General features: G+C 43.7%; 2 long non-coding RNA genes across 2 annotated transcripts in view; one reads left to right on the forward strand and one right to left on the reverse strand.

Moving 5' to 3' along the window:
* Window positions 1–20,618, forward strand: part of LOC112205884 (uncharacterized) — a 423,180-nt gene that overhangs the window by 252,598 nt on the left and 149,964 nt on the right. The window lies entirely within an intron of this gene.
* Window positions 6,215–20,618, reverse strand: part of LOC100615821 (uncharacterized) — a 34,612-nt gene continuing 20,208 nt past the window's right edge. Inside the window, exons 2-3 of the long non-coding RNA XR_128945.3 lie at window positions 7,380–7,517; window positions 6,215–6,944 (exon numbers count right to left, since the gene is read on the reverse strand). This is a non-coding gene — a long non-coding RNA (uncharacterized LOC100615821). The remainder of the gene's footprint in view (window positions 6,945–7,379; window positions 7,518–20,618) is intronic.

Here is a 20,618-nt window from a genome sequence, read left to right on the forward strand (position 1 = left end):
GGAGCTTGGAAATGAGCATGGCCTTTTGCAAGCTGGGAAGAGGCTATCTGGGTGGGAGCAGGTAGCTGGTGCCCAGGTACTGCTGCCGTTAGCGAGCTGGGTGGCAGGCAGGCTGCCGATACACACACAGTGAGGACAAAAGCCAGAGGCAGTGATAGCTCCACCTCCTAGCAAATCCCCACAGAGAGAGGGAATGAGGGCCCCAGAATGATGGTGAATGGGATGCAAACAACTGTCTCACTCATTACAGGTGACCTTACCACTCACAAATGACAGGTAGACACAGAGCCACAAATAAGTGACAATATATTGCATTTGTAGTGCCTCTTCCTTGTTTGGAGATGCTGATCTTTCCAGCAACAAAATTTAGTTCTTTTTAGGTTTTGCCCTCTACTTTCCTTTGGCTTATTCTTCTTCTCCTCTTTTTTTGCTTTAATTAAATATTGCTGCCTAACTCTTTCAGGTCAGCAGCAATGTCACCAGCATCAGCCATGAATCACGGCTGAGCTGACATTTTAAAAATGGCATCGTCAGGGTAGCAAGTGCAGGCCAGACACCCAGGCACAATGACTGGACCCCGTAAATTACACTAAAAGTCTAATCAGAATAATCAACACGTTGACATCTTTATGCATGTGGGCAGAACTCGGGGAAGGAAAAGGCACTGACTTGGATTGCACTGAGATTTTGCTTACAGCAGATTCTGGCACTTTCTGAGGATGCAAAAAGAATCTTCAAGGTGTGTCTTTTGAGTATGCAGTGACTGCTTTCCCCACATTTACATGTTGTGATTAAAAACAGATGTAATGAGTATCTCTCAATAGCATGTTGGTTTATATGCAGCTCATGCAGCCGTCATATTTTTTTTTCCTGCAAACCTCCCACATACACATATTTCTTCATCAGTGCACATACGCATGAATGGCTCTCTCTCACACACACACACATGCACACACACACCCTATGATTATAATTTGAAGACATTATTGGGTACTCTGGCTACAGAACTGCATGCAAACTCTGTCATTATGAGAATGGTTTTCATAATTCTGACCAGTTCTGTACTGATCCCCATTAATGTGATTTCTTGAGGCCAAACAGGATAGCCACCCTCCAGCCCAGGCCATTTATCACCTTTCTTGCTCCATTTTAGTTTTTGACCTTTACTTTTTTCTCTCTCAAACCTCCCCCTACCCTTGTCACCTCCTTTTTGTCTCTCTAGTTTGCAAACAAACAAACAAAACCTCCTAAAGCTTTGTCCTCCCTGACTCCAAGGGGTGCTCTTGGCCATATATAATACAGAAAGAGCACCTCCCGTGATTAATTGGCCCCACCAGGTCACAGGCACAGAGAGCCCATTTGTCACCAGTGAGCTCTGACCATCACAACCAGGCTGTCCAGGGCTCATGGGCGGCCCAGTGCACACCAGCTGGGACTCACCAGTTAGTACCCACTGAGGTGTGGCCAGCCAGGGCCCAAGGGTGAGTGCTATGGCTTGGCTGGAAGGAAGAAGGGGGACACAAAAGGAAGAAAAAGTGAAAAAAAGAGGATCACCGTTGACAGAGGAGAAGCAGAAGCATTTTTTTTTTAATGGTAAGGAAGTAGGCTTTGTTTTTCTTTCACGGGTTTCTCATTTATTGAACACTTACTGTGTTCCAAGAGTGAACAAGATATGGTCCCTTAATCTGGTAGTGGTTTGATAGATTAGACCCATCTGATTTTCGCAATGATCTCAAGAGAAGGATATAGCTGATATCTGTATGCTATTTTTTCAGATGGATAAACAGTGCCAGGATCTCTGTGATCTGCCCACAGCCAGATGATTATACCTCCTCCCCTAGAGCTTCTTTTGTTCCATCACACACGAGAGGGGTCCATCAGCTCGACCCATCTGCCATACCCTTGAGTCTTCCTGCAATGCCCTGACTATAGAACAGCCATCAAACCCATTAACTCCTGGATATAAACACCTAGGCTCTGGTTTCACTTTTGGCTCTTTCTACATACCAGCCATAAGGCCTTGGACAAATCACTTTAGCGCTTGGATCCTTAGTATTTTCATCTATAAAATAGGTTTCATGCCCTTAGAATTGTGACGATTATATGAGATTATAAAACTTGGGGTATTATGCTTGGCATAGATTAAGCAATTCATAAATTGCTAGGTGTGTAAGGTACCTATGTATGTATTTCTATAATCATTCTGTAAGGGCCGAGCTGTCTGGGTACCTGCAAGTGGCCCCAGCATCAGCACGCATCCCAAGACACAAGACTGGGGAGAGAGATAACCAAAGAGATAGATGTCTACAAAGTACTTCCCAGGAATATACTTCCCCAGCTTCTCCCTCTCCACCCTCCTGCTACAGTGCTTCCTGCAGCCAAGCATTTGCTCAAGAAGTACTTGCTGATCATTCCATTGGAAAGCACTATATTAGGTGCTATGCGCTGGTCAGGGCAGAGAGGGCAGGAAAAGGGCAGTGACAGAAACACAGAAGAAGAGAGGGTGGGGACAGGCAAGACGCACTCCCGCTGGTGGTCTTTGGCCCAGTTATCAGACCCCCTCATGGGCACGTCCTGCTTTAGAAAGCTCCAGATAAGAAAGTCCAGCCCAGTGAACAATTTCAGGAAAGGGAGATTTCTATAGAATAACGAACTCTTTTGCTTTAAACAAACAAACAAAAAAAGATGGTGAAAGATGGTGATTACTTTTAAGTCAGTAGTTCATACTAGTTCTTTTTTTTTCTTTTCTTTCTCTTTTTTTTTTTTTTTTTTTTTTTTTTTGACACAGCGTATCACTCTGTCTCCCAGACTCAAGTGCAGTGGCACAATCATAGCTCACTGCAGCCTCAACCTCCTGGGCTCAAGTGCTCCTCCCATCTCAGCCTCCCAAGCGGCTGAGACTATAAGCATGGACCACCATGCCTCACCATGCCTCACCAATTTTTCATTTTTTGTAGAGACAGGGTCTTGCTACGTTGCCCAGGCCAGTCTCGAGCTCCTGGACTCAAGTGAACCTCCCACCTGGGCCTCCCGAAGTACTGTGAACAAAACCATCAGTAGCCCAGATTGTTGAGTTGCTCTGCACTGTAGCAGGAGGGTGGAGAGGGAGAAGCTGGGGAAGTATATTCCTGGGAAGTACTTTGTAGACATCTATCTCTTTGGTTATCTCTTTGGTTATGCAGAAGGTACAAGGTGAGCCATGTTCAAGCTACCAGAAGCCCCTGGAAGAGCAAAAGCTAGAAATGGCCTCTGTGTATCAGACACTTTCTCCTTATGAGGCACTGAGTTGGGCACCTTGCATGACAGATTTCACTCAAGTTACACAGTGATGCCACAGAGTAAGTGTCATTACCTCTGTTTTACAAATGAGTCAGGAAGCATGACTAGTGAGAGACTACTAGTAAGTGGTCTGAAGCCTTTCTATTGGTCAGTATGCTTTCGGGGTGAAAGTAGTAAGAATCTGTTTCAAAGTGGCTTAAATAATATGAAACAGTTTTGTCTCACCAAACGACAAATGTAGTGGTAGAGTGGGCTCTCAGATGGGTGGATTCAGTGGCTCATTGATGTCATCAAGAAATTTTTCCATTTCTTCTGGATAGTGCTCTCCTTGATGTGTTAGCTGGCCCTTCTTTCAGGTCCCCTTTGAATGGTAATCTTGGCACAGAAATTAACATCTCACAGAGACCCAATATTGTCCAGAGATACAAAGGAAGCATCAATTTCTAGATCTCTCTCACTTTTTTTTTTTTTTTTGAGATGGAGTCTCACCCTGTCTCACAAGCTAGAGTGCAGTGGTGTGATCTCAGCTCACTGCAACCTCCACCTCCCAGGTTCAAGCGATTCTCCTGCCTCAGCCCACTGAGTAGCTGGAATTACAGGTGTGCACCACTGCGCCTGGCTAAGTTTTGTATTCTTAGTAGAGACAGGATTGTGCCATGTTGGCCAGGCTGCTCTCAAACTCCTGACCTTAGGTGATCTACCTGCCTCGGCCTCCCAAAGTGCTGGGATTACAAGCATGAGCCACTGTGCCCAGCCAATTTCTAAACCTCTTAACAGCAAACTTTTCCCCAGAATCCTTCAGCAGGCTTTCCTTCCATTGGGACACATTACCAGACCTAAACGCATCACTGACAAATGCATGAGATCACAGTCTGCCCAGTCTCACCAGCACCCAGCGTGGTGGAATGTGGAGGATAAGACCCTAGGGCAAGTCGAAAAAGGATGAAGGGGAACTGGGAGTTGAGGCAACAGTTACCTTTGTCAGCTGCAGCCAAGACTCCAACACTGTCTGAGAGCAAAAGAGGAAATGTTAGTCGTCTAGCTATAAAACTGTGTCTGTCCAATGCTCAGCAAAATTGAAGGAATTCTGATTTTTTTTTCCTAACAGCTCTTGAATAACAAAGGGTGGTGTTATAGGATGAATATTTTGTCCCTCCCCAGCCCCTGCAAAAAATCATATGTTGAAGTCCTAACCCTCAGTATCTCAGAATGGGACTGGATTTGGGGATGGAGTCTTTGAAGAGGTAATTAAGTTAGAATGGTAAGGCCTGATCCAATTTGACTGGGATTCTTATAAGAAAGAAGGGGAGATTAGGACTCAGAGGGAAGACCATTTGAAGACACAATGAGAAGACAGCCAAGGAGAGAGGCCCCAGGAAAAACCAACCCTGCCAACACCTTGATCTCAGATGTCTACCCTCCCAGAACCTGTAGCCTTCTTTCTCACAGAGAAAATGAATTTCTACAGCCTGAGCTATTTTGTTATGGAAGCCCAAGCAAACTAACCCAGGAGGATTGTCTGTTTCACAGTTTCCTTCAAATCCGTAGTATTCACTGGAGATTGGGAATGACATAGATGGTAGAGGGAGTTGGGAGGATGACTGCAATTATTAAGAGGAAGGAATAGAGCAAAGAGACCGAGGAAGGAGGCACATGAGTATTTGAGAGGAAATGTGAATGCCTTTGGAAATTTGACCCTTTGGGCAGTAAATCTAGACATAAGTCTGGGTGCCAAGAAGTCATGAGGCCACTGACCTGTGGGAAGTTGGAAGGGAAAGTTGCTTTGGGGAGAAAAATGACTTTGATTTGGGGAAAAGTCTCTTTATTCTTTGTTAACTATGAAATCAATAATTTATGCATTTTCTGTGTGCCAGTCACTGTGCTTGGGCTGTGAAATGGATAGACAGGGTGGCCCCTGACTTCAGGGAATTGGTATTACTAAAAAAGAATAAGTTTAGCATGAGTGGTGGGAGGAAGATTAGTTTCAGACATTTTATTGCCAACCTCCAAAGCTCTGTTGTCAGGACGTTTAGGATATGCTGGAGCCATTGATTTGTAAAGACAGATGACCCCATCCAAGGGTTGAGCAGAGGAAAGTATCTGCAGAGGTGGCCTCCCAAATAGAAAAAAAAAAATCTTCTGAAAACATCCTCTTTTATTTCCACGAATTATCTTCTTGGGCTTCTTAAATGGGAGAAGAAAAGAAAAAGATGCTTGGATTTAAAGTAGAAATAGGTAGAAAGCAAGAACATCCAGAAGATAACCTGTGCTGCCTGTTTGCCCCGGAAGCGTGGTAGAGGAAATGTACCTTTTGCATGAGGAAGCTCCAAGCAGGTGCCAGGTCTTATTGTATCTTGTGATTTGTCCTGGAATCTTGTAGGCCTTTGCTCAGATGGAGGAATCTAGGTGGGTTTCATGTAGGCTTTTCTGAAGTTCTATGCAATCTAGGGCTTTATTCCCTCATCATAAGTCAAGGCAGGGCTTTGCCTCAAGTTTTGTCCTGGGCATGTGTGCTCCTGAAGAGAAAACCAAATCCTGACCAACAAACCCATCCCCCACCCAGACAGAAGCCCTGGAGAGATGAAACTAGGGTGGCCCATCCATCGACAAACCTAGGTTCTGCCACAAGTGCAGATTCTGTATCAGTCAAATGAAACAGGAGGTTTATGGAGATCCACAAAGATGACAGTTTAGGTTCTCCTGCCTAGGATTTCTTGTCTTTTTTTCTGTTGATTTTTACTGGCATAAAATGTTGTACATTTTGTACATTTATCACTATGGTATGGATGTTTAGACGATGACTATAAATGAAATACGGATGTATCCTAAAGATATTTATGTAATTTAGCAAAATTATTTTGCAAATTCATTCAAAAGAATCTGCTCAGTTCACGTCTTGTTAGCATCACAAAACATTTCACAAATCACACCTTAATGTGGGAACAAGTACACTTTACTTAAACATACCAAATATGTGAATGTACAAATAGTGTTTAAAATATTTTGTACAATAGATTGTGATCACTCTGTTAAAATACCAATTTGTAGACAAAATTGATTTAAGAAAAATATCTAATCACAGTGCCCCGTGAAAGCTGCATTTTTTCAGTATCATTTAATTTTCAAGCCAAGAGATTTGGACGGTTGTCTCATTTTGTTTTCCTTTTATTTTTTTTCCATTCATTTGCTGAACAATCATCTTCTGAAACATCCCACTTCTGCTGTGGTATCAACTGGCATGTTACCAAAAAGATGTAAATGATTTAATTGAATTAGTTTAATTAGGTAAATTAACAGTTAAGCATATCACACACAAGCTTGTTCTGTTTATACTACGTTATGGAGTTAATTTAGTGCAGAAGGAGAATGGGCATGACCAAAATTCCAATGAAATGAGCCAGATTAGCTGGCAGAGGGGAAAAAAATACAAAGATAACAGTTGCTGGAATTAAATCTGAGTAAATAATTTATGTGCTGGATTCATTGTGTAATTTGAGTCATAGACAACCAGTTGATAGTCAATGAATGTGCAAGACTGAGTGGAAGCGTGAAGACGACTGAAGAGTTTCTGACCTTTCCCGAAACATATTCCCAGGAAAATTCCAGCGGTCCTTGGTAATTTAGACAAACTGAGGCGACACCAGCCAGCTTGGTTAATCAAAAATCTGAAATAAAACAAAAAAACAAATGAACCATAGTTTGACTGGCTTCAAGTATATGCCATGTCATTACATCAAACAAAGCAGGGTTATTCCGTCTTGGCAATATGCGCTTTGTTTGAGAGGACTGGCATTGGAGGGAGTTTCTAGGGCATTGTAGGGTGCTTAGCAGCATCCCTGGCATCTACCCGATAATGCCAATAATGCCAGTGACACCGCCTTCCCTGCAGTGGTGATAACCCAAATGTCTCAAGACATTGCCAGATGTCCCCTGGGCAGGGGTGTCAAAATAACCCCGGCTCAGAACCACTGAAATAAAACCATTAAATACTATCTAATATGAATCTTTAGGAATTCTGCTTTAGTAAATTATTCACAATGAGTTGTAACATTCATAGCACTTACATAGAATCTTACATAAAATTTAAAAATATTTATTACCTCAAGTATTTGAAACATTTTCTGGCTGGGCACAGTGGCTCCTGCCTGTAATGTCAGCACTTTAGGAGGTTGAGGCAGGCTGATGGCTTGAGCCCAGGAGTTTGAAACAAGCCTGGACAGCATAGTGAAACCCTGTCCCTAGAAAAAGTACAAAAAATTAGCCAGGAGTAGTGGTGCGTGCCTTTAGTCCCAGGTACTTGGGAGACTGAGGTGGGAGGATTACTTGAGCTCAGGAGGTCGAGACTTCAGTGATCTGTGATCACGCCTCTGGACTCCAGCCTGGGTGACAGAGTGACACCCTGTCTCCAGAAAAAAAAAAAAAATTATCTATATATACATATATATATATATATGTTAATTCTCATTCATTCACTCAGCAAGAAGCAGGTATTAACCACTAAGCACATAGTATCATTAGATTCAAAAAGTATCAACACCCTTATGGACAAGGAGTTCCAGGCAGACTTGTGAATGAAGAAATCACATAGCCAAAGCTGGGCACGGAGGGGCGCACCTATGATCCCAGCTATTTGAGAGGCTGAGGCAGGTGGGAGGATGGCTTGAGCTCAGCAGTTCAAGTCCAGCCTGGGCAACATAGTGAGACCCCATCTCAAAAAAAAAGTCATATGGCACATAGTAAATGCTAGCAAAGGTGGGAAGACTGAGGGCACCACATTTTTAAGAGAGCCCCAGCCTTATGTAAATAGCTTTTAGTTCTGTGGGGCAGCAGGGGCGACCACCAAGGCATCAAAGGCTGAGCTGAGACATTCACTGATCTAGTGGCAATGAGAGAAATTGGGAGGTTTTAAGCAAAGGAATGTTACATACAGTCAGTGTTGACTTCTGGAAATAGCAAAGGTTTTAAAGTCACACTCACATGAGTCAAATACTGATGTTGTCACTTGCCAAGTGAGGCAAATTGCAGATTTCTGAGCCTCATGTCCATATCAATAAATAATAGCTACCTCATTGCAAATGGTGAGTGAGACAGTGTCTATGGCGCACTTAGCATACTATCTGCCCCATAAAAGTCACTCAATAATTATCAGTACTTCTTTCCTTCATTAGCCAGTCTGTCTCACTCAACATCTTGCTTGTACAGAACACAGTGGAAAGCTTACGTTTACAAGGTTTGCACTCCCCAACATCTGGGTTGTGTTGTCAAACGTCGCTGAAGTTGTCCAAAACCTTGCCACTGGATTTTGTTTACTCTAGAGCTGAGTGTTTAAATCCCTTAAATTGGTAACGTCAGTTTGACGTCCATGTTAATCTTCCACGAGATTTCAGGATCTGGAATTGGGAGGTGGCTTTCTCTACCACATCCCCAGGTTTGGAGCCAAATGTGGTCGTTATTACCACAGAAATCAGGGAGGACGTGAAAAAGTATCCATTGGAAGAAGTGATTTTTTTATATATATATGTACAAAGGAATGTAAATGTTTTGCCAAGCAAGTTTCTGGCAACAGTGCCTCCAATGCCAGTATTTTCATTCTGTAAGGAAACAGCCACAACCAAACAGAGGGGATGGGAGACCTGTTTTACATTTGGAAATACGGACAAAGCCACATTCCCACCCCTTCTGCAAATGTATCACTAATGTACACAACACTTTGTATATATAATGGAAGGCAGGGCTAAGCTGTTGTCTGTGGGATTCTGACATGTCTCTTTCTTTTTCTCACACATACTCTGCAGTGATACATCTATAAATGAAGGGGACATTTCCAAGAACACATTTCATTGTCAGAAACATATACACACTATGTAGAACAAACACAGCCTGAACAAAGATGTCCTCTTCCCCCCACCACTCCTTCCCTGGGTACCCACTTCTCATCCTTTCCCGTGACAGGGGAACTCCCTATTCCAGGTGATCGGGCCAGGTAGCTTCTGGGAGTTGAGCCTGTAGGGCGGCTGCCCCAAAGTCACTCAACAGCAGTCCTGGTACCACCGTCTACCAGCTGCAACTGATGAGGAAATCGGACTCTTCCTTAATCCCTTCCACGCCCTGGGGCTTATTCTCAGAAGTTTATCTAACTTGTGAATGTTATGGCTATAATAACGTACAAGTTCTGATTAACCCAAAAGGGAAATAGCGAATTCCCAGTTGCCTCTGTCCATCTTTTAGGATTTAGAAGGTTCTAGAAGGAATGGTCAGCTGCTGTGCTTTATAGCTCCATCCCATGACTTATACTGTCTTTCCTTGCATCCCACAGCCTTTTCTTTTTCCTTTTTTTTTTTTTTTTGAGATGGAGTCTCGCTCTGTTGCCCAGGCTGGAGTGCAGTGGCGCGATCTCAGCTCACTGCAAGCTCCGCCTCCTGGGTTCACGCCATTCTCATGCCTCAGCCTCCCGAGGAGCTGGGACCACAGGCGCCTGCCACCATGCCCGGCTAATTTTTTATTTTTTTATTTATTTTTCATTTTTTATAGAGACGGGGTTTCACCGTGTTAGCCAGGATGGTCTCGATCTCCCAACCTCGTGATCCACCCGCTTCAGCCTCCCAAAGTACTGGGATTACAGGCGTGAGCCACCGCACCCAGCCTCTTTTTCCTTTTTAAAAAATTATTTTGAAATTATTTTAGACAACAAAAAATTTGCAAAAATTGTTCAGAGAGTTTCTGTGTATTCCTCACCCAACTTCCCCAATTTTAAAAATCCTAGATAACTGTGGTGCAACTATCAAAATTAGGAAATCAGCTGGGCATGGTGGTGCATACTTGGAATCCCAGGTACTCAGGAGGCTGAGGCAGGAGGATCACTTGAGCCCAGGAGTTTGAAGACAAACTGGGCAACATAGGAAGATCCTGTCTCCAAAAAAAAAAAAAAAAAAGAAAAGAAAAAAATTCCTTTTCTTAATTAATGGGTACAATACTAATACCAAAGTATAGATTGTATTTGGATTTCACCAGTGTTTTCACTCACGTCCTGTTTCTTGGATCCTATCCACAATCCTAAATGTAGGACAGCTTTTAGCTATGTTTCCTTCGTCTCCCTTAATCTATGACAGCCTCTCAGTCCTCCCTTGTTTTTCACACCTGGACACTTGAAAAGTATTGTTCCATGACTGGATAGAATGTATAGGAAGGTTCTCATGATTTGATTGAAGACATGCGTATGTTTTGGGCAGCAATAGCAGAGGTGACATGCCCTTCTCAGGGTATTATATGGGGGGTGCGTGATGTCAGTTTGGCTTATAACTGATAGTCCCTTTGGTCACTTGGGTAAGGTGGTATCTGCCAGGTTTTCATGCCGTAAAGTTACTGTTTTTCCCTTTGAAACTGTTAAGTGTATTTTGGGAGATAGTTGAGATGATGATAATATCCTACTTCTCAACTTTCTTTTTTTTGTTTGTTTGAGACGGAGTCTTGCTCTGTCGCCCAGGCTGGAGTGCAGTGGCGCGATCTCTGCTCACTGCAAGCTCCGCCTCCCGGGTTCACGCCATTCTCCTGCCTCAGCCTCCCTGGTAGCTGGGACTACAGGCGCCCGCCACCGCACCCGGCTAATTTTTTGTATTTTTAGTAGAGACGGGGCTTTCACCATGTTAGCCAGGATGGTCTCGATCTCCTGACCTCATGGTCCACCCGTCTCGGCCTCCCAAAGTGCTGGGATTACAGGCGTGAGCCACCGCGTCCGGCCGACTTCTCAACTTTCGTCTGCTAAATTGAGTACCCCTGGCAGCACCGGTCTTGCCTACGACATTTATGACTGTGGTATCCTCACAGGGACTCTTCCATGTTCTCCCTAAAGTTAGAAATTAATTTTCATAATGAATGAGGAGTCCAATACTGGTTTTCTAGTCCTCCCATTCCATCTACCTTTATTCATCAGCACTCCCACAACCTTTGGGCTGTCTACAACATTTTTATTCTCACCTTGTAGAATTTCTCCTAATTTCCCACCCTGGTCCCTATAAAGGATTCTGTAAATATTTTCAGAAGTGGGAAAGAAGAGGAGAAAGAAGACAAGCAAAGGAATAAAAATGCCTGCAGTGATCCCAGTCTGTGCTCACTGTGTGACTTTGAACAAGTCACTGTCCTTTGAGCTTCTGTTTTCTCTCTGTTTTTTTTGTTTGTTTGTTTGTTTTTTGTTTTTTGTTTTTTTTTGAGATGGAGTCTTGCTCTTGTTGCCCAGGCTGGAGTGCAATGGCATTATCTCTCGGCTCAGCACAACCTCCACCTCCTGGGTTCAAGCGATTCTCCTGCCCCAGCCTCCCGAGTAGCTGGGATTACAGGTGCCCATCACCTCACTCAGCTAATTTTTGTATTTTTAGTAGAGATGGGGTTTCACCATGTTGGCCAGGCTAGTCTTGAACTCCTGACCTCAGGTGATCCACCAACCTTGGCCTCCCAAAGTGCTGGGATTACAGGTATGAGCCACTGTGCCCAGCCCCATTTTCTCTTCTGAAAATGCCATCTCTAAGCCCCTTCCAGCTCTAAAATGCTGTGATCCTATGACAGGCAGCTGGGTTGTGATGGAATCTGCAACTGCCGTCACCAAACTGCCCAACAGTGAGATGAACGAACATGGGGCGGTGACGGGACAGACAGGGGAATTCAGTAAGGGGAGGAAATGGTCTATGAATCTTTTACAAGCACTAGGGATACTGACATTAATAATACTTTCCACACGGAGAAATACATTGGAGGGAATGCTAAGGTTTGAGGAGGAAGCAGCTCCATTTGGGATGAAGTCTTTTATCTTTGCCTGGCCCTTGAAACAGATGAATCAGCCCTTTTCTCCCCAGATTGAAGAATCCATAGTGTGTGTTTCCACCATCTGTTTCATTACTTTGAATCAGGCTTAATACCCATTTAAGGCTTAATGGTTGCAGAATTATACTGGATGTAAATATAGTTTTTAACAGCATGGCTTAAAAGCTGAAGTTTCACTTTTATCCTCTATATAAAGCTCACAAAACATGCAGACCTCAAGACTAAAAATTTTCTTAATGTCTTATAAGCCAAGTCTGTTTCTTCTGGTTTGCAGCCCAGAACCACTTCGTATTGATATTTTAAATATACAATTAGAAATTACTGATTATTTTGCCTATCTTGCTAGCTGATTTTAGAACATCGGTCATTATTTTAAAAAAATAAAATAAAAAACTGAGAGAGAAACATTTGGAACTACAAAAGGGAACTTTGGCTCCCAGGAATGAACTGTGAATGCTGGATTGGGCTAGACACCCAGGAATTGATCATGGGTAGTGGTCTTTGTTAAAGAGAGAGAAGAATCCAGAGATGAGGAAAATCAAAATTTGTCCCCAGCTGGGGTTATTTGAGCCAGTTCTTGTGAAACTCCTTTCCTAGCTAGTCTGTTCTCACATCTGCTGGCTAATAGAGGAATGTACTGGTTTGGGATCCAGCCTCTTGTTTTGTTTTGTTTTGTTTCAGACGGGATCTCACTCTGTCACCCAGTCTAAAGTGCGGTGGCACAATCACAGCTCACTGCAGCCTCGACCTCCCAGGCTCAAGTTCTTCCCAGCTCAGCCTCCCAAGCAGCTGGGACCACAGGCACGTGCCCCCATGCCTGGTGGATTATTTTAAATTTTTGTAGAGATGGGGGTCTCCCTATGTTGCTCAGGCTGGTCTCAAACTTCTGGGCTCAAGCAATTCTCTCATCTTGGCCTCTCATTTCCCCCAGTGGGATCCTACCTCTTAATTACCCTTTTTAAATAAAGAACTTTTGAAATATCACTGTAATAAAACTGCTTTGGTAAATATAAGTTGGAGAATCACAGGGAAAGTGAGGGTAGGAGAACGAGTGGCCAATTTGTCCCACCTTGTAGTGAAGATTTGGTGTTACTGATTAAACCGTAAGTTTAGTTCTTTGCAGACAGGGACAAACATCTCTTAGTGATTGCTGTACTGTGAATTCCATACATAGTGCCTGGCACATAGTAGGTGGTCGATAATCTGTGATGCAGCAATAAATGGTTAAAAGGTAGAAATTATCTCTGTGTGGGTTATACCCTGAATTATGGTCCCTTTCATTTACCTTTCAGGTAATGGTTGGAGCTAGAGGTAACCTAAAAGGAGTAACTACACTTGAAGGTCTATGCCTTAAGTTTATATACTACTTTGTAACAATATTTTTCATAATGTGTTTCTTGGAAGGTTAGTAGATATTATTCAGTAAAAGAGTCCTGTGGTCAAAGTGTGAACTGCGAAAGGTTAAACAGTTTTTTTGTTTACTTTTGTTTTTAACTGCAGGACTTGTCAGGGCCTTTGATCATTTGCATGGGTGTTGGGATTTACCAAGGGAGGCATAAAAACTTTGAATATTGAATCTTTGTTTTCTTAAAGTATCCTTCATTCTAATAATCCAATGATCACAATTTGAGAAACATTGTTTATAATATGCAGAGCATTTTTACTTGGGCAAATCATCTTAGAACATTTGGTTTCTCCAGTCTTTGACCTTGAACTCATTACATACGTGTAGAAAAATTTCCAAATCAAATGCATAACCTGAACAATGCCCCTAGGTATGCAAATACTTGTTCAGTGGATGGATAGATGGATGGATGGTTTAGTGACTGTATCAGAATAATATTGTTAGATAAATGACATCATCAGCACCAAGATCTGGGAGAGTTCTTGAGATTTCCCCAAAACCACAATGTTCTCACTTCGATTGCCTCTCTCCTCCACCCCAGCCCCCAGCATAGAGCTACTGATTGCCTTTTGCTAATTGTAGGAGCTTCTAAGTGCTGTTTCCACATCTGGTCTCACTGCCCTCCAATCTGTCCACACGCAGGCCTGCTATGTCTTGGGGTCAATTACATGGCAGTCCTTCCGCAAGGTGCCCGGAGCCCTCTCCAACACAGTCCCAACTCACTCTTCCAGCCTCATCCTCCTTCACTCCCTTATGTACAGGTCACATTTCACCCAAACCAGCCTCCCCGCTGTTTCCCAAGTTTCCTTTGAACTTTCTCACTCCTGTGCTGTTCTTTGCTCTGTTCTGTGTCTGGAATGCCTGGGGAATCCCACGTTATTGATGGCAAGGGCCTCTTGAACTATTACCTATTTTTTCACTTTCATTCCAAACCATCTTCTTCATAAGAATGTCTCTAGCCCTGCTATTTTCTGAATCTCTGTGGCCTTCTCTGATATCATTCATAATCGCCAGTAATCCATCTATTTGCCCCATTTCCACCTTCCTGCCCAACACGCACACTGTATTGTGAACTCCTGCAAGGCAGCATTCTATACATTTTTCCCCCAGTACTTTGCACACAGTGGGCCCTTAGCTATAGTTCGTGAGTTGATCGCTCCTGTTAAGATCCATAAATGCATCTGTATTATTGCTCTTCAACAGCGTAGCACAGAGAGACAGATATAGATCTTGCCCTAAGAAAACATGTTGCAAATAAGAAAGCCCAATTATCTTCTAGAATTTGGAAGAATCAAATGTATTAATAGGCTATGATGTTGCAGAAGTTCATTTTAAGTCTGTTGTTCGGAACCTGGGTGAAATATTCCCCCAGAAACAGTATCACGCGTGGTAGTTGTATCTCCCGCCAGCCCACAAAAGCCTATTTAACTTGTAATGTGTCTAAAGTCCGATACTAATAGCAGCCCAAGGGGTTCATCGGCCTCTTCTCTCAGGCCATCGGCAGTCTTAACACTACAGACCTTGCCCTGAGGCAAAGTATGAGGCCGGGATGGAAGAGGATAAGGTGGATGATGGAGGGAAAGGAAGGGGAGGGGAGGGAGTTGTCTACTGTAAGCAAGAATGAGGGAAGCACAAAGAACATGGCCATGACAAACTGAGCAAGGGTCCGGTCTGCCATGGCAATTCAGGTGGAATGGGTACAGTGTGCACTAGTGCAGGGACTTCAGGGGACAAACACATTCTCTGACATTTACTTTTTTTTTTTTTCTTTTTTTTTTTGAAACAGTCTCTCACTCTGTTGCCCAGGGTGGAGTGCCGTGGCGTGATTATGGCTCACTGTAGCCTTGACCTCCCAGGCTCAGATGATCCTCCCTTCTCAGCCTCATGAGATAGCTGGGACTACAGGTGTGCATCATTATGTCTGGCTAATTTTTGCATTTTTTGTAGAGACTGGGTTTCATCATGTTACCCAGGCTGGTCTCAAACTCCTGGGCTCAAGTGATCCACCTGCCTCGCTCTCCCAAGTGCTGGGATTACAGACGTAAGCCACAGATCCTGGCTGATATTTATTTTTATTGGAAAGTCTTTGGAAGACTGCCTATCTGTCTTAGAGGTCTTTAATTGCTCTTCCTTAAGTTTTAGCCCCAGTAGAAACTAAATACATCAACAAAGGAACCAAGAAAGACTTATTTCCACACATGGAGGCACCTGCTGTCATGTAGACTGGAGGTCACACACTCAAATGTCTAAGGAGACAGGCAGGCCATAGAAATTCATGAAACACAACAGGAATAAGGATGCTGGGCGTGGCAGTAACCTGCAGGGTACATGTCCCATAAAAAGGACCAGCTTGAACTAAGCTTCAGTCACATGTCCACCCAGGGTTCAAAATATTCCATGTTTTCAAGAGAAGCCATCGTTCTGAACTTTTATGTACTATCTCCTGGATTTTATATGCTGATAGTTAATTTTAAAATTTTAAAACAAGGTAAACTTATACCCCAGCACCCTCACAGGCATACAGATACACTTATGGGTCCTACCCATGACATCTTTGCTGTATATGGTCATATTTCACTTAATGTGATCCTGAAAAAAAATAAAGAAATATAAATGGAATTTTTGTGGAGAGAATCATATATTCCCATTTGATGGCCATTAAAATTTCAGAAAGGTATTCCCACAGATAAAGATTTTTGTTCAACAACCCTCTTGAAAAATCATACTTCAGGGAATAGTTTATGTGCATATTTCAAAGGGCAGGTGCCAATTTCTGATGAAATTTTAACAATAATGCACCAATCTCCTATAAAATTTAATTGCTAACCTCTTTAAATCCCACTGTACAAGAAGTCAAAAAATTGAGGACATTTTTGGCCAAGGACTGAGGTTCTGAAGACGGAAATTCACATCAGCATTTCTGAAGTCAACTCTAGCTTGTGGTTGTTCCCAGTCTCTTCGGATTCTCTATCACAGGGCCCTGTCTTTAAAATTCCAGCAGCATGAAAGCTGTCCAGTTGGTGGCCATCCGTGACATATTCAGAAGTGCTCAATGCCATCGGCAGCTCTAGGAGAGCAACCCATATCCATCTTATGTATCAGAGCTCTGTGCTATGTCGGTGGGATGACAACTGGATATTTATAGCCTGGCATTTTGATTATTCGGTGCTGGGCTGTAGTTCTGCACCTGCCACTGTGAACCTGGGCCAGTTACTTCGAGTCTGTGTGCTTTAGTTTCCCATCACCCATGGGTTGTTACGGGAAGGAGATGGAATCATGCTTGTGTGTGTAACACACGTGTTTTATACTCAGTAGATAGTAAATGCTGTGATTGTTCGTTCTTAGGAATACCATTAGTATCATCAGAGGATGCAGCCTCTCTTGTTGGGTCCTTCCTCCATCTACTGGATGTTATCCTTTCAGATCACACTGGTCCAAGAGCAGGAGATGGGACAGCCCTCATCTGGGCTGTGGCTACAAACTGAAGACTTTTTTCTTAATTGTGGATACACAGTAGTTATATATATATTTTTGGGGTGCATAAGACACTTTTATACAGGCGTACAATGCATAATAACCACATCAGGGTAAATGGGGTACCCATCACCTCATGCATTTAGCCTTTCTTTGTATTACAAACAATTCAATCGTACTCTTGTAGCTTTGTTTTGTTTTGATTTGTTTTGTTTTGAGACAGAGTCTCTCTGTGTTGCCCAGGCTGGAGTGCAGTGGTGCGATCTTGGCTCACTGCAGCCTCTGCCTCCCGGGTTCAAGTGATTCTCCTGCCTCAGCCTCCTGAGTAGCTGGCATTACAGGCAGCTGCTACCACGCCCAGCTAATTTTTGTATTTTTAGTAGAGATGGGGTTTCACCATGTTGGTCAGACTGGTCTCAAACTCCTGACCTCAAGTGATCCACCCACCTGGGCCTCCCAAAGTGCTGGGATTACAGGTGTGAGCCACCATGCCCGCCTCTTGCAGTTATTTTTGAATGTACAATAAATTATTGTTGACTTTAGTCACCTTATGGTGCTGTCAAATACTAGATCTTATTTATTCTATCTAACTACATTTTTGTAGCCATTAACCATCCCCACTTCCCACCTGCACCCACCCCCCTGCCCCACCCACTACCCTTCCCAGCCTCTGGTAACCATCAACCTACTCTCTTTCTTTATCTCCGTGAGTTCAATTGTTGTTCATTTTTAGCTCCCACAAGTAAGTGAGAACATGTGAAGTTTGTCTTTCTGTTCCTGGCTATTTCACTTGACATAATGTCCTTCAGTTCCATCTATGTTGCTGCAAATTATAGGATCTCATTCTTTTTATGGTTGAATAGTACTCCATTGTGTTATGTACCACATTTTCTTTATCCATTCGTCATGTACCCTTAGGTCACTTCCAAATCTTGGCTGTTGTGAACAGTGCTGCAATAAACATGAGAGTACAGATATTTCTTTGATATACTAATTTCCCTTCTTGGGGATTATACCCAGCAGTGGGATTGCTGGACCATATGGTAGCTCTATTTTTCGTGTTTTGAAGAACCTCCAAACTGTTCTCCATAGTGGTTGTACTAATTTACATTCCCACCAGTGGTATGCAATGTTTCCTTTTCTCCACATCCTTGCCAGCATTTGTTATTGCCTGTCTTTTGGATAAAAGCCGTTATAACTGGGGCATGAAGACAGTTCTTAAAAGGAAAGGTGCAAGCGTGTTCCAGGAATCAAGATTTCTTACCATGTATATCCAAGGCATGGCTGTCCCCAGACCAAATGAAACCATATTTTCTTGTCTTTGGCCACACCCAGGGTTGAGGACTCAGCCAGGATATCTCTTCTCCTTGCTGAGATATGTCACTGGGGTCTCCAGGGAACCCTAAGCTTTTAAAGGTCAGGACATTTTCTCCTGGCTTATTCTCTGCAATGCTGTATCTTGGTGCTATAAACCAAAAGGTATTAATAGTTGGCTTGGTAGCAAGTAAGCTGCTCATTTGGGTGAATGCTAATATAGCAGATAAGTTAACACTTCTACTTTACTGTGGCTGACCTTGACCAAATGAATGAATCCCTGGATTGAATGCAGAGAACGAAGTGTTTAAACTAACAGTGGGAGTCCCTTGCACAAGGCCATCCTGAAATGAATGGGGAGAGAGCCAACATTTTTTTGGCGGGGTGGGATAATCTTTGGCGTTCATGTCTATAAAGTTTGAGCAGGTCTAGAAGATGAGGACAACTTTGGTTGCCTCGCTGGAATTTGATGCCGCTTGTGGTCCTCTCCCATGGGAGAGGACCAAACACCTGAGTTCCATGCAAAGCCATGCCTGTCTCTTTTCTGAGCAAGGGCTCAGACCCTGGCACACAGCAGCATCTGGCCAATGACCCAACCCTGTGGGCCACTCCCTGGAAATGTCCAGGCCACCACTGTCCTGACTTCAAGCCTAGAGGGCCCCAAGTTCAGCTAGCTGGGAACGGATTTCCAAAGCCCCGCTCTGCTCATGTTCCTCTCATTCCCAAAGGAGTAAGTATTCCCAGCCCAGAGGCTTCCAGACAATTGACACATATGGAACTGCAGCACTTCCAGCTGTTGGGATTCCAAGGTGCCTTTATTTCTTGGCTGGACTGCACTGGGGATGAAAAGGAAGGGTGGACGTGTCAATGAGGAACCAGTAGCAGCTGCATCTGCTGCTGGTTACAGTTATTGGCTTCCAAATACCTTTTTATGTCACCCCATTGGCTTGAGACCTCAAGACCTTGTCAGGGACTCTGGCTTGTCCGAGTTGATTTCTTCTGCCCAAGTTCACCCTCTCTAGTCGATTCTGCTCCAAGATCATTTCATCCACATGTCAATTTTTATGGTGGACACAAAAATAGACTTTTCTTTCTCCTGTGTCCACTCTGATATCATTTAATGCAGAAATGCCTATTGGGGGTCAGAATGAACAACCATCTGTTTGGGTCCCAGGCCAAATCCCTCCACCCAATCAAAAAAAAAAAAAAACAAGTTTCACAGGTATCTGCAACCAGAGCTTCTTCCCCCACCCACCCCCATCCACTCCTGCAGCTCACCCCTTTTCACTCCCCTCCTCTTGGCCTCCCCAGGGGTCCAAGTCTCCTGTTTCCATCACAAGAGAAGGTGGATGCACTTCCCCAACTGCTGTTTGCTTTCCCCAGCCTGTAGGAATCAGAGGTTGGGGTAGGAATTGATAAAAGCCAGCATTTTGCCATAAAAAGAATCTAAGAGGGCAATGGAAGGCCATTCGCACGATTCCCCAGGCTGTCTGTCTTTGAAAAGGAAGATCTGGCCAAACCTACAGAACTTGCTGCCTCTGGAGTTTACTCTTTATTTCACTCTGTGCTGCACATCCTTGTGTATGAATTAAAGATTAAAGTCAACTTAACCTGCATTTTGCTATATCTCTATATGCAGGAGAGGAAGGGAGGGAGCGAGTGTGTGTGTTCAGTGTGATCTCCTGGTTCTAACACCAGCCTAGGAGGTGGGAGACTAAAGGTGGAAAGCTCAGTGGTCTCTTCCTGACCCTGCCACTCCCTCATGCTGTGGTCTCTTGCAAGTCATTGAACTGGACTGTACCTCCATTTCTCGAACCATGGAATGAGCACAGTGACACCTTCTTGGACTACTGATGTGTCCTCTGCCAAGCTGTGTGGGTCTCAGAGCATTGATGATATCATACCACAGGCCATGGAACAAAGGACCCAAGGGGTGAACCACCATTCAGTGGAAAACCAGCATTCAGGCCCCTCCCTCATTTTCCAATGCAATGGGTTTTGGATTGTACACAGCCGAACTGTCATTCCAGCTACTTTTAGTCACAAAGCATAGCGGCCGCATTTACAGTCCCTTAGAACAAGGCTTCTAACCTCTGCACGACTGACATTTGAGGCTGGATCATTCTCCGTGGTGGCTGGAGGTAGGGAGGTCCTGTGCAGTGTAGAATGTTTAGCAGCATCCTTGGCCTCCACCCACTGAGTATCTCTAGCACTCCCAAGTTGTAACAACCAAAAATATATGTAAACATTGCCAAATACGCCCTGCAGGAAAAAATCACCCTTTCTTTTGAGAACTGCTGCTACAGAATCAGCCACCCTTGGAGGAGGGCAT

This window comes from Pan troglodytes, chromosome 18, assembly GCF_028858775.2.
Source record: "Pan troglodytes isolate AG18354 chromosome 18, NHGRI_mPanTro3-v2.0_pri, whole genome shotgun sequence".
Lineage (NCBI taxonomy): Eukaryota > Metazoa > Chordata > Mammalia > Primates > Hominidae > Pan > Pan troglodytes.